Here is a 14,216-nt window from a genome sequence, read left to right on the forward strand (position 1 = left end):
CCAATCAATTTCCTCCCAGCAGCCTTCCCAGAGACCCCATGTAATGTCTATTTCTATCTCATTTGGCCTCAGCTAATTGCAAGAGAAGCTGGGAAATGAAAATTTTTTAGCTTATCTTTTGTCACACCACGTAAATTTGGGGTTCTATCCTAAAGAATAAGGGGAATATGGATATTTTGAGACATCCAGGGTCTACCACAGATGTTAATCAGAGCCTTTTTTAATAGTGAAAATTTGGAAATAACATAAATATCTGAAATCATGATTGGCTCAATAAATTAACTGATTCATTAATATCATGCATGCTTAAATCATACATTTTATTTTGTTTTTTAAATTTATTTGTTTATTATGGGGGGGGGCAGAAAGAGGCAGGGAGAGAGGGAAAGAGAATCTCAAGCAGGGTCTGCACTGCCAGCACAGAGCCTGATGTGGGGCTTGAACTTATAAACTGTGAGTTCATGACCCGAGCCAAAATCAAGAGTCGGACGCTTAACCAACTGAACCACCCAGGTGCCCCTAAATATTACATTTTAGAAGAATATTTAACAGCATGGTAAAATGCTTATGGTACTATGTTGAGGAAAAAAGAAATTACTACTTTCCTAAGAAAACAATTAAGATACTCTATAAGAACCATAAATGAGGAACAGCCACTTGATGATATAAAAGAATTATGGTACTCTGGTTACCTTTTAAAAAGAGTCCTTATCATTTAGTAATGTATTTAGGGATGAAATGATACGGTGTCTGGAATTTGCTTGATAGTGGAGGAGGGAAAATGGTGGGGAGGTAGGCTCAGAGAGGGTAAACCACTTACTTGAGGCCACAGAGCCAGTAAGTAGTAGAGCTGGGTTTTAAACTCAGGCAGGATGACTCCAGAGTTTAATACACAGGAAAAAGCAGCAGACTGCATGGCATTTAAGTGCAGCTCTGTTAAGAAGGCAGCATCCATCATACAGTTGGCACACTAAATTTTCAAGTCCCTGACAAAGCCATGGGTCTGTGAAAACTCAGGAAAGAAGACCCCGGTACTTCTCCCAGGGAATGAGGAGCTGTTATGGGCATCTATTGTAGAGATCAGAAGGACAGGCTTTCAACGTCCCACTTAGGTTAAGGAGACACTGGACAGACGGTAGGTTGGCGTGGATCAGTTTGGTCCTATGGGTTGTTTACCGCTCTTACAGTTTTGGTTAGCTCACTCCCATGGTATACTGGTTGTCGGGTATTTAATATCTCCCTGGAAGAGAGAACTGGTCTTGTTTGTAAGGATTTAAAAGTTAGACCATCTTCTCAGAGGAGTCTGGGAAGATTCTCAGAAAATGATAGACAGCTCTCTGGCTTGGGTAGATAACCAAGCCACGCGCTTGATGGCCCTTCAAAGTCCTGCACAGGCCCCACAATCTCATAAAACACTGTTAGATTGGCCACTCTTGTTTGGAGAAAACAATCAGTCAAACCACAAAGTCAAAAACAAAGTTCTATAGTAGAAATATGTATTTGCCGTCCCCTTCTGTAGTTACTCTACCTCTGTATTCCTTTGGAGAACTAGCTCTCCTCTCCATTTCCCTTCTCAGTGGAACCGTCCATCATGGTGCCCCGTCCTTCCAGGTCAAGAGAGGGCCATGTGACCCAGTCAAGCTGCTCAGATGCTCTCTTGGAATATGAATCTTGGGTCAAAATACACAAAGACAGAAAATCACACAGGTGCATCCCTAAATAACACCTTCAAGAGAGAAAACCCCGGTTTCTAATATTTCTGAGAACCAGATATTTAGCCTTTTTTTTCATCAATTACACTTCATAGCCTGACAGTAATTTTTATTTCTGAAGTTATCCAGAGTCTGTTTCTGTTGCCTGTGACAATGAAAACCCCTGACTCACATGGGGGTCAATATCAGATGTCAGTGCTTAAAAACAGACCCTTCCTTCCTGGTCCAAACACCCCCCCAACCCCAGAACCTAAGTCCTTTCTCCTCCATTTTCTTCCAGAGCATCCTGGGCCAGAGTGGAAAAGGGCCCTTGTCAATGTGCTAAGCTTTACCTTGAGGGATAAGTGAGGACACCCTTTAAATTACCTATAAAACCCTTTGATTCACTCAGCAGAGGTTGCCATGGGCAATTTGCTAAGCTTATTGATTATTTTCTGTTTAAATTAAAGTTTGATGTCCTGGAACAGGCTGTGCAGTGCATGGAGTTAATGGAAAAGGTTGAGATCCAGGGGAGAGACACTCACTGGGGAAATGGAGGGTATTCAAGGGGAAAACAGGGAGTCTATGAAGAGGAGATTGTCAGCACCAAGTTGTAGTAAATATGATGGTGATAAAAAAGATAGAGAATGGAATTCTTTTATGGAAAAGGGCAGCCTCCTGGACATTTAAAGCCTCAGGAAGACAGTGGAAAAAAATGTATTCATGCCACAAATATTTGTCACGTATCTGTTATATGCCAGGCATTGTGCTGGGCGCTAGGGGAAAATAGCATGGAAGGCACAATCCCTGACTCTATGTGTTGAGAACCCTGACTCAGTGGTTCTCAAAGTATGATCCCTGGCACAGCAACATCCCCATTGCCTGGAAATGTTGGGCCATGCAGATTCTCAGGGCCCACCCCAGACCTACTAAATCAGAAACTCTGGAAGTGGAGGCCATCCCTTCCAGATAAATCCGATGCATGCCATCCATCTGATGATGCGGTCTCAGCAGTCTGAGAACCATGGCTCTAGGAGCAAGGCGTGGAGTTCTGCCAGTCTGGAGCTCAGTTTGTGTTGGTGTTATCACTGACAACATCTGGTGAGTATTTATCATTACCAGATGTTGTGCCCAGTGGGACACGTGAGTTGTGTCACTTCATCCTCAGAACCACCTTGTTATTAGAAGACGAAATGGAGGCACGCTGAAAGTAAGTGGGTAGGTAGAATCCAAATGCCGGAGACTAACCACACTGCTCTACAGTCTCCCAAACCCCAAACTCCCACAAGCTCTGTGACGCATCCTGCCCTGGTCAAAGCTGACCTTCAGATAGAGACAGAACCATGGTTTCCCCTAGATGAGATACGTTGTACAGCTGGGTTTCAGATGCTTGAGGAAGAAGAGGAAGGAAATGAAGGGCAAGAAGCGTGGAGCGGACTGGGAAGGAGGCAGAGGGCATGTTGGCCTTCAGGGGGAAGCCAGGCCCACAGACCCACAGGCATCGTTTATCCTCATCTTACGGGAGGCGAGCATTCAAAATCACCGCATATTGATCACGTATGGGGAAATCTTGTCACTGCAGTCAGAAAGGGATTTCATATCACGATGCCTAAATTCAAGCCCTTTAATTCTTCCATTTATGGTGCGTATTCATTTCCTGTTGCTGCTGTAACAAAATCAGTAGTCGCTCCATATTTCTGCTGTAACAAATTACCACAAACTTCGTGACTTAACCCACCATGAGTTTATTATCTTACGGTTCTGGAGGTCAGATGTCTAGAGTCAGGGTGTTGGCAGGGTTGTGTTGCTTCCAGAGGCTTCAGGGGAGAATCCATGTCCTTCCCTTTTCCAGCTTCTGGATGCTGCTTGCAATCTTGGGCTTGTGGCCCCCTCTTTGTCTTCAAAGTCAGCAGTGTAGCATTTTCTCTCCTGTCTGACCTCTCCTGTTCTCCCATCTTCTGTCTCTGATTCATAGCCCCCTGTGTCCCTCTTACAAGAAACTTTGTGATTATACTCAGCCCAACTAGATAATCCAGGATAATCTCATCTCCAAATCCTAACTTGATCCATTAGCAAAGTCATTTTGCCCTGTAAGGAACATATTCACAGGTTCTGGGAATTAGGATATGCACGTCTTGGCAGGTGGTGTTGGGGGGGGGGGATTATTCTGTCCACCATACTTGGTGATCTCTTAGGAAAGTCACTTTTCTTTCTCAAAGTTTCTAAACTCTACCCAAAATGGGGATTATAACAATTCTTGGTCCTAATCTTACAGGGCTATGATTGAAATGAGCATGTGTGTCATTTCAATCACGTTTGTAAATACTATTACTACCTCAGTTTCCTCATCTGACAAATGGGGACGAGTGATGTTTCTTCCTCATTTGGTGAAGAGTACGTATTGCTTACTTACCCTGAGCCGCGTCGTGTTCACGTTGCATTGGAAAGGACGTGCCACGGCATCTGCTGCACCCAAGACACTCAGGAAAGTGTAGTTGCAGTAATTGTGTGAGTTAGTTAGGTTTTAGAGTCTTAAATCTGTGTCAGCAACAGACAGCGATGAGGTCAATCCTCTTGAGGAACCAACCATCTGATGACTCATATCACCGTGCAATGTTTGGAAGAGAGGCAATAGGCTCAGGTCCCAAGATGCACCAGTGGTCGTGAACTTGGGAGGACATCCACTGAGCCGACTGAGGGTCGGAATGACCCTCTGCCCCTACTCTGTGGTAGGGGACGGGGTCAAGGCTGCGTGTGCCCACCGGAGGCCGTTATTACCACTCCCCTGGATCTGCGTTTGTTGGTGATCAGGGGAACAAAAAGCAGCAGCCGGGTCCACCAGAAGAGAGACATTAAAGTTGATTAAGTGAGTGGGCCAATTAGCGTCTGGCTTCATGCAGTGTGGAGTTAATTAGCCTCTACAAAACAACAACAGCTGCTTTAATGGTTGGGCAAGAGGCCCAGCAGAGAGGAGCCATGGGAAGAGAAGTGATAGGGCTAGTGCTTAATAACTTGGCTGCAGTGGGCCCTGCCCCACTAAAAATGTAGAACAAAGCCCTGGGCAAACTTCTTTGCATGCTTCTAGACAGTACATGGGGCGGAGAACCAGACCCTTCTAGTGTCCTCCCCCTAGGGAGAGGCCAACCTCAGACCTCAGACTCGAGTTTCTTTTTAAGACTGTTTAGCACAACTTAGTTTGCAATCTCACTGAAATCACTACCCTACACATTTCGTCTTGATCCTGAACTTCATAACGCACATTGTTTCCTCATGTTGGTATTTTTTCCTTATTACAAAAGTAATCCATATTATGCGGGTAGCATTTGGAAAGCATATAGAAATACAGGGGGACAAAAATAGTCCCTCCACCTTGAAATAAAACCTTTCACTCCTTAACCGTTTATTTGTCTCTTGCTAAATGCTGTTCAAAGTGTTCAGACTAATTATACATCAGTTTTGGTTTTTCTCTATGCAAATATATATGTTTTACAAATTAGACTCACCGTGTATGACCTTATTAACCTACTGTTTAGCAATATGCCATGAACATTTTCCTTATCTCATTATAATGTTTTTATTAATTTTATTTTTTTTAATTTATGTCCAAATTCGTTAGCGTATAGTGCAGCAATGACTTCAGGAGTAGATTCCTTAATGCCCCTTACCCGTTTAGCCCATCCCCCTTCCGGCAACCCCTCCAGTAACCTTCTGTTTGTTTCATTATACTATTTTTTAAACTACTCGGTCTCTGTGGTTCCACTCATTAAGCTATATTTTAGTTGTCCATTTATTTATGCCTTTTGCTTCCTCTTCCAACAAAGTTTTTGAGGGCAGAGACAACATTTTTTTAACCACTATATCCCCAGTGCTTGAAACCACGCCAAGCATGGGGTAGACACTCATTTCAAATGTGACGAATGAGTAAGCAAATGAGGGAACAAATGTAACCAATCCCTTCTTAAGGGCCACTGAGGTTGCTTCCACTTCTTTACCATTATAAAAAATGCTGTTATAGGCGTTAAGATTAGGTTCTTACTACAAGTGACAGAAAATCTCCTGAAACAATGGCTTAAGCAAGATTTAAAAGTTTCTCTTTTGCAAGAGTCCAGGAAGCAGGTCAAAGGCTGGAACAGTGCTGTGCCACCCGTTGGCGTGGACTCCACTTCCAAAGTCACCTCATTGTTCAAAATGGCTGCTAAATCTCCAGCCACGTTCCAGCCGAAAGCAAGAAAAGGAAGGGAAAAGAAGGATGCATATGGCTCTTCATGGAAGCTTCGTACATCCCCTCTGCTTGCTTTCTAATTAGTTATAATTTGCTCACATGACCATATCTAACTGCAAGGGAGTCTGGGAAATGTAGTCTTAATTATGCAGCTAATTTTCAGGGAAGAAAGGGAAGAAAATTGGGGGACCATTAGCTGGGATGGCTCCTGAACTTATGGATCGACCCCAGCCCCTCAAGCTGGCCCTTCCCTAACGTGACCCTTAGTTTTTCCATACAGGGATCTGGTCAAGTCAGCCTGACTTCTTCAACTGAGACCTGGGACCAGTGCCCTGGAGGGTTTCAGAGCCTTCACTTCCTTGCTGTATACTTCATCTCGCCAGTTGACATAGTCATCGCCAAAGATTGACTCAATAAAGATGCCCCATTTCCCGGAGGATGTTTTTCCAATTAGTGCAAAGAGGAAGTTCCAGCTGTGAGGACAGGAATCTGGGTTTCTGAAATGCAATGATTATTAGTAACAATCAATCAAACAGCCTCATAGGACAAGGGAGAGAAAGCCAGCTCTCAAGGATGCTATGTGGGACAAGGATGACGGGCTGCCTGTAACAAGAGGTGGTATGGCTCAACCGCAACGTGGCCAAGCCCCTGAGACAGTGAGGGACTTTGTAACAAGGTTTTACTGCCTGCAGTAAAAATCCTGCCAAAACGCATTCAGGAACGTGTGGGGAGACGTGTATTCATTATTATGCCCCTAGCAGCTATCACAGGAAACCATCTGGGCTCAGTTGGCCTATAAATTTGCAACTTGCAGTTGGGTGGGCTACAGGGAATCGGCCAAGCGGGAAGTCAAGGTGTGAAGTGGGTCTGGCAGGTTCCATACACAGGGCTAGCTCAGAAAGTCACCATTCCTGGCAGGATTTTTCTTTTTAATTTTTTTTTTTTTTATGGTGAAATGCATCACACATACAGAAAAGTGCACGAAACATAAATGCACACTTAAACAAATTATCAGAAAGTGAGCACATGTGTGTAGCAATCACCCAGGTCAAGAAATTGGGCATTGCCAGCCCCCAGAAGCCTCTCATGTGTCCTTTCCTAAACATACTGCCTTCTTTCCCCACAAAGATTACGACCCTGACTTTAATGAGTATAACTGCTTTGCCTCACTTTACTGTTTTGTCATTTGGGTATTCACCCCAAAATGGTATAATTTAGTTTGCCTATTTAAAAACAAATGTTTAGGGGCGCCTGGGTGGCTCAGTCGGTTAAGCGTCCGACTTCAGCTCAGGTCACGATCTCACGGTCCGTGAGTTCGAGCCCCGCGTCGGGCTCTGGGCTGATGATGGCCCAGAGCCTGGAGCCTGCTTCCAATTCTGTGTCTCCCTCTCTCTCTGACCCTCCCCCGTTCATGCTCTGCCTCTCTCTGTCTCAAAAATAAACGTTAAAAAAAAAAAAATTTTTTTTTTTAAAAATAAATAAATAAAAATAAAAATAAAAACAAATGTTTATTTATTTATTTTGAGAGAGAGAGAGAGAGAGAGAGAGAGAGAGAGAGAGACAGTGGGAGAGAGACAGTGGGAGAGGGCAGAGAGGAGAGAGAGAATCCCAAGCTTAGGCTCCACGCTGTCAGCACAGAGCCCAACACAGGACTCAAACTCACAATCCATGAGATCACGATCTGAGCCGAAACCAAGAGCCTGGCACTTAACCAACTGAGCCACCCAGGTGCCCCTAGTTTGCTTATTTTTTAACTTTATATTGTTGTATAGAATCACAGAGTCCATATTCTTTTGTGTCTGGATCTGTTTCCGTGTGTGTTCCATGTCATCATTTTAGTATTTATCATTTTAGTATTTATCCATATGGCACAAGACTCTAGTTTGTCCGTTTTCATTCCTGAATATTATTCCACTTATCTCTTTTACTGCTTTTAGACATTTTTACAGTTCCTGGACGTTTGGGTTCTTTTCAGGTTGAAGTTATTACAGATAATGTGGCTATGAATATTCGTGTATGTAAATCCTTGCGCACATGTGTATGAGTTCATCCACAGCTGTGATTCTCAAACTCCAGTGTTCGTGAAAATAGCCAAGAGCTTGTTAAAATGCAGATTCCCGCTCCTTCTCCCTAAAGATTCAGATTCAGCAAGTCTAGGGTGGCGCCCATGCAGTTTCATTTTCAACAAAGTTTTAGGTGTTAATGAGGCTGCTGATCCCTGGACCGCCCTTGAGTAGCACTGGAGAGCTGGCATTGGCAAACCTTAGCCCATGAACTCAACCAGGCCCACCACCTGCTTTTGTATGGTCCAGGAGCTGAGAAAGCCTTTACATTTTTAAATGGTTGAAAAAAAATGCAGAGAATAATGTGTCCTGACCCATGAAAGTCAGGTGAATTCTAATTTCAGTGTCCATGAATAAAGTTTTATTGGCACACAGCCATGCCAATCCCTTTATGTGCTATATGTGGCTGCTTCCGTGCTTAGTAGAGTTGAGTAAATGTGGCAGAGAGCACTTTACCTGTTGGTCTTTTACAGAAAAGTTGTGCTGATACATGATCTAGAATGCATGCTTTTGAGTGGAATTACTTGTAACACCTTTACTGGACAACATCAGTTCTCTAAGGTTTTTAGGTTATCACCTCCTCATGACTAGAGGAGGAAAAGGAGACAGAGAGGTGAAGAAACTTCCCCAAGGTCACACAGTGAAAGGCGGGGCGGACATATGGATATGAATCTGCCACAGTCTGTGGTCTTTGCCACAGAACCAGCCTGCTTCCAGTTGCCACAGAACAGTGGGATCTTTCAGACAGAACCAGTTTTCCAGATGGTTAAAGTGTGGTTCTGCTTAGAAGAAAGTTAAGAGCCTCTAGACCCCTCCAGCCCAATGATTCTGATTCTCAGCCCCACGTCACCGTAACTAGCAGGGTGATCTTAGCTAGCAACCCAAACCTGCTGAGCCCCAGTTTATTCTTCTGACAAATGCAATACGCAGAATGCACCTCGTAGGCTGTTGCGTTGATTAATGAGATAATATATATCCCATGTCCTACAAAAGGGAGGCACTTGCTAATTTATTTCCCTCCACCCAAGGACACAGGAAACTTTAAAAAGACAGACCCCAGCCTTTTCCTGTCACTTGGCCTCTGGTTATTGTCCTGGGTGTAATGGAGTGGAAAACTCTATACACGGCTCCCTCTGACAGTGAATTTCTAATCTCAGAAAACTTAATGGTTTTTGTCAACCTGATTGTCCAGTGAGAGTGGATTAGGGGAATGACTTCCTTGTCACTGGAAAGTTGACTTGCTTCACAACGTTTTTCCTGGTGCCAGTGGGAGGCATGATCGATACTACACAGACCTAAATACTTACCTGTGGTTTCAGGGCTGAGGACAAAGGTTGGACATTCCATTTAAGTGCCTTCAGCCATTTCCAAGTAGACCCAGGCGTAATGTGCATTAAGCGGTTTAGGCTGGTGACCCGGAGCTCTGCAGTCTGAGGGGCAAACCCGAAATCAAGCAGTTGCTTTCTCCTGACCCGCGAAGCAGAGGGCCCTCTGGCTCATGCTGGATTTGTCTTCTCAGCTCCAGTGTTCCCATCTGGGAGAGGAAGGTCCATTAGTTACTGTCAGCACTACGAGGGAAGGATGGCCTTGCTTTTTTCTGTATCAGGACTTCGTGGACACAATGTGCTGAAGCACAAATGGACAGCGACTGCTAATCAAAATCTGGTTTCAAATCCCTCCCCACTGGCATCTTGGCGGGGGGGGGGGGGGGAAGGGTGTGAATTTCTTGCACCAGGCACCTCCACAGCAGACGAACAGAGAGTCAGACCTCGACACAGAGCACCTGCCAGAACTTAGTCACCTAGGGAAACTCCTGCCCTGTCTGGCAGAGCTCTCTCAGTCCAGGAGGGCAAAACAAAGCCCTATTTTATTTGAGACCCTTGAAACTATCTCACTTCCTCAGGGACATCATCTCTGGTCTTTCCGATGAGGCAGGCCCTCTGTACTTTTCCTTCATGACACTCATGCTAATTAGAAATGAAGCAATATGGGGCGCCTGGGTGGCGCAGTTGGTTAAGCGTCCGACTTCAGCCAGGTCACGATCTCGCGGTCCGTGAGTTCGAGCCCCGCGTCAGGCTCTGGGCTGATGGCTCGGAGCCTGGAGCCTGTTTCCGATTCTGTGTCTCCCTCTCTCTCTGCCCCTCCCCCGTTCATGCTCTGTCTCTCTCTGTCCCAAAAATAAATAAAAAACGTTGAAAAAAAAATTTAAAAAAGAAATGAAGCAATATGTAAATCAATTAGAATATAAGCTCCAGGAAGTCAAGGACATTTGCCTGCTTCGTTCCCTGCCGATTCACAGTGCTTAGAAACATCTTGGCACATAGTAGATGTTCAATGACTACTTGTGAATACATTAATTAATAAATTTATGTAATTACCTGTTTCTGACGTGCCTCCCCTCTTTGACTAGAACTCCCATGAGAGAAAGAGCTGTATCTGTCTTATTCTCCCTGTTCTGGTTCTTGTTCTCCCCAGGACAAACCCTGGCACATAATAGGCACTCAATAAATAGTGAAAAGTAAAATACTTAAAACTTTTTATATTGAATTAATGATATTAATTTTATTTAGGTAATAAAAACGCTGGGGCGCCTGGGTGGCTGGGTCGGTTGAGCACCCAGATGACTTCGGCTCAGGTCATGATCTCTAGGTTTGCAAGTTGAGTTCGAGCCCTTCATGGGCTCGCTGCTGTCAGCATAGAGCCCTTTTCAGATCCTCTGTCTTCCTCTCTCTTTCTGCCCTTCCCCTACTCTCTCTTTCTCTCTCTCTGTCTGTCTCAAAAATAAATACAACATTAAAAAAAAGAAAGAAAGAAAAGAAAAGTAAGGTGAAAGGGAGCCTGGATGGCTCAGTCAGTTAAGCATTCGACTTCAGCTCAGGCCATGATCTCGTGGTTCCTGAGTTTGAGCCCCTCATCAGGCTCTGTGCTGATAGCTCAGAGCCTGGGGACTGCTTCAGATTCTGTGTCTCCCTCGCTCTCTGCCCCTTCCCTGCTCATGCTCTGTCTCTCTCTTTCTCTTTTGAAAATAATAAATAAATATTAAAAAAAAGAAGAGTAATAAAACTGCAATATAGTTATTTTAGAAAAAGAGAATAAAGTAAAAGACCCCGTCCCATTAATATCACCATTCATATAGCTACTTTAAGTATTTGATATTTTTCTTCCAGAGTTTTCCACTGTGTATTTTACACATAATTGTAATCAGGTTATTTTAAGCCACACATATATGTGCGCACACACACACACACACACACACACACATCAACTGTCCAGGTGGCAGGGAGTTTTATGAATTTAAGAGCAGGAAGGGAGGCCTGGATGAATAATGTCTTTCTTATTGTTATAATTAATTGTTGGTCCTACAATGGGATTGATAACATCATGGGAACTGCTAGTGAAAAGCATTTCTCTCTAAAGTTTCACCTCTGGGGTCAAGGCAAATCTGGCTATGGAAAAAATTTGCAGGTTAGAAATAACCCACAGGAAAATGCTTTATTTTTATGCTCGCAAATCAGGGAAACGCTGTGGCCGCTTCTGAACATAAACCTGTTTTGTACACTGCAGCGGGCTTAGTGGCTCAGGGCTCATTTCTCAGCCTTTTTTATTTGGATCATTATGTGGAAATCAACCCGGCTTCTTTCTTTAAGCCCCTAGTGATACATTGCCAACAAGTGACTTCAACTGTAATTACGGGAGTGAGGAAATTACTACATACCTTAAAAAACAAAACCAATCAAAACCCTGCTGTATTATATTCAAAATATGTTTCTAAGCGTTTAGAGGGGAAAGGTTCTACTCCTTGTAGAGACAGCCTATGCTAATGGAAAGCCTCTTAGTTTACCGTGAGAAAAATTCATGCAAATTTCTTATTGACAAATAAGGTGGGCAGGAAGTTGAATGAACAAACAATTTACTCATCTATTGTTGGGGGGCCGCTTTAGGGGTCGGATACAGACTTTGTTGACTGGAGGAAAAGAGATATATCTTAATCTTGATCTTGACCTCCCCCCCCCCCCCCCCCCCGTTTCTTATCTGGAATAGAAAACAAGAGGAAGGAGTGGGGAGGGGGGGTTATGGGAAATGAATAAAACAGCACTTCTTCAGGAGATGGGTTAGTGGAAAAGCAGAGGAACTGGGGTCTAGTCTAGCTCTGCTCCCACCTTAGGATGTGAATCAGTCACCTTATGGGGCTAGGGATGATGATGACCTCGTACCACCTTCACAGAGTTGTTGGAAGAATCTAGGAAAACCCTAGCTATTGGAAATACTTTAGAAAGCATGTAGTCAGGGGTGCCTGGCTGGCTCAGTTGGTTAAGCGACCGGCTCTTGATTTCGGCTCAAGTTATGATCTCACAGTTTGTGAGTTCAAGCCCTGCATTGGGCTCTGTGCTGCTGGTGCACAGCCTGCTTGGGACTCTGTCTCCCTCTCTCTGCTCTTCTCATACTCTCTCTCTCTCTCTCAAAACAAATAAATAAACGTTTTTAAAAAAGCATATAGTCAAATGTTTTTATTTTATTTTATTTTAAACAAGAAACTGTTATTATTTTTTAATTTAATTTATTTAGTAAAAAAATTTTTTTTTAAGTTTATTTATTTTTGAGAGAGAGAGACACACACACAGAGTGTGAGTAGGGGAGGGGCAGAGAGAGAGAGAGGGAGACACAGAATCTGAAGCAGGCTCCAGGCTCTGAGCTGTCAACACAGATCCCAACGTGGGACTTGAACTCACAAACCGTGAGATCATGACCTGAGCCGAAGTCAGACCCTTAACCGACTGAGCCATCCAGGCGCCCCTTATTTATTTATTTTTTAAAATAATCTCTACACCCAGTGTGGGGCTTGAACTCACAACCCCAACTGCTGACTACCGACTGAGCTAGCCAGGCACCCCTCAAATGGTTTCAAAAGGAGCGCTAAGTCTCAGTATTGCAGGGGGAAGCTATACTATTGCAAAGCCTGGTGAGGAATTTCAACATCTGAGCTCCAGCAGCTGTGAAGGAGACAAGCAGAGAATGAGCTGAGAACCCAGGACTTTTTGCATATTGGAGGCACTGAAAAAGAGAATGCAGTTTTCTTAAGCATGCAGAGGATTGCCAAAGTTAAGAGGTACTCGATAATAGTTGAGTTTAATGGGAAAGAGCATCTCTATCTGTTTCTACTTCTTTAAATTTTTTCTTTCTATGATGTTGACATATTATTAAAACTAAGATGGTAAAGTAAGACAACTTATGCAAAAATTCTAAGAAAATTAGATTTCTAGAGCTAAATAGCAAATTTTATCTCATTTCCCCCAGTTGTTAACAACTGAAACTTCTGGGTCTGATAAACAATATATTCCCCTTAACAGACTCCATTTCTTTTTATCTTCTTGAATTCACGTATTCATTCAACAAATATGCATTGAATATCCAGCTGAATGTACAAAGAGGAAATAATTAGCTTCTCAAGGGCTGGTCTTCTAGTCCCAAATCTATTGTGCCTTGCAAAGATCCACAAAAAGAAACCAAAAAAGAAACTGCGAGATCAAAGCACCATTCAGAATTCAGAAAACATCAAACGCACTAGCAGTGACTGATGGCTACATGTTTTCCTCTCTTTCCTGGGCACACAGACTCCATTTCAGTCTCCCTTGCATTTCTCTGTGGCCACAAAACGGAATTCTAGTCCACGGAATGAGATGTTACCTGCATCACTTTGAAGCCCGGCCCATAACAGCCCCCCACACAGCAGCTCCTTGGCTCATCCAGCCGGCTGAGATTGAGAGGAACTCAAGTGTTGAAGACGACAGAGCCTCCATCAGCCTGGATCCCTGAGTGACGACTGCCCAGAAGAAGCCCGCCCTGTGAACTCTGCCCCAATCTGATGCTATTATGAGAACATGAAATAAATTTAAGTTATGGTGAGTCATTATACATTTGGAGGTGTCTTGTTTCAGCAGCTGCCCTACTTTAATACATATGGCAACTAAGTCCTCAAATTTGGGACCTGTGTGAAGGAACGGTAGAGAGAGATTTAACAGCAATGGATGCTTTTGCTATTTGTCATAAAAAGTTTCAAAGGGGGTTTGGGGTTCTCATTCCGATTAGCTCAGGGACGTGCCTTAGAGTAGGATCATCTTTATACTTTTCTCTACCTTGGTTCTTCCATGCAAGAAAGTGGTTTTTTTGTTTTGTGTTAAGTGCTTATTTTATTTATTTTTGAGAGAGAGCATGAGCAGGGAGGGACGGAGAGAGAGGGGG

At 43.7% G+C, this 14,216-nt stretch overlaps 2 long non-coding RNA genes across 2 annotated transcripts; one reads left to right on the plus strand and one right to left on the minus strand.

Annotated features, from left to right (window-relative positions):
- Positions 1-493: 493 nt before the first annotated feature.
- On the minus strand, positions 494-13,857 carry LOC121043573 (uncharacterized). The gene is made up of 3 exons (XR_005796921.1): positions 13,662-13,857; positions 9,284-9,510; positions 494-1,670 (listed from the first exon to the last, which is right to left on the minus strand). It is a non-coding gene; the product is annotated as an uncharacterized LOC121043573 (long non-coding RNA).
- On the plus strand, positions 12,978-13,887 carry LOC121043572 (uncharacterized). Its single transcript, XR_005796920.1, has 2 exons — positions 12,978-13,083; positions 13,589-13,887. It is a non-coding gene; the product is annotated as an uncharacterized LOC121043572 (long non-coding RNA).
- Positions 13,888-14,216: the final 329 nt, after the last annotated feature.

The sequence above is a fragment of the Herpailurus yagouaroundi genome, unplaced genomic scaffold, assembly GCF_014898765.1.
Source record: "Herpailurus yagouaroundi ecotype Mexico unplaced genomic scaffold, PumYag 187, whole genome shotgun sequence".
In the NCBI taxonomy this organism is placed as follows: Eukaryota; Metazoa; Chordata; class Mammalia; order Carnivora; family Felidae; genus Herpailurus; species Herpailurus yagouaroundi.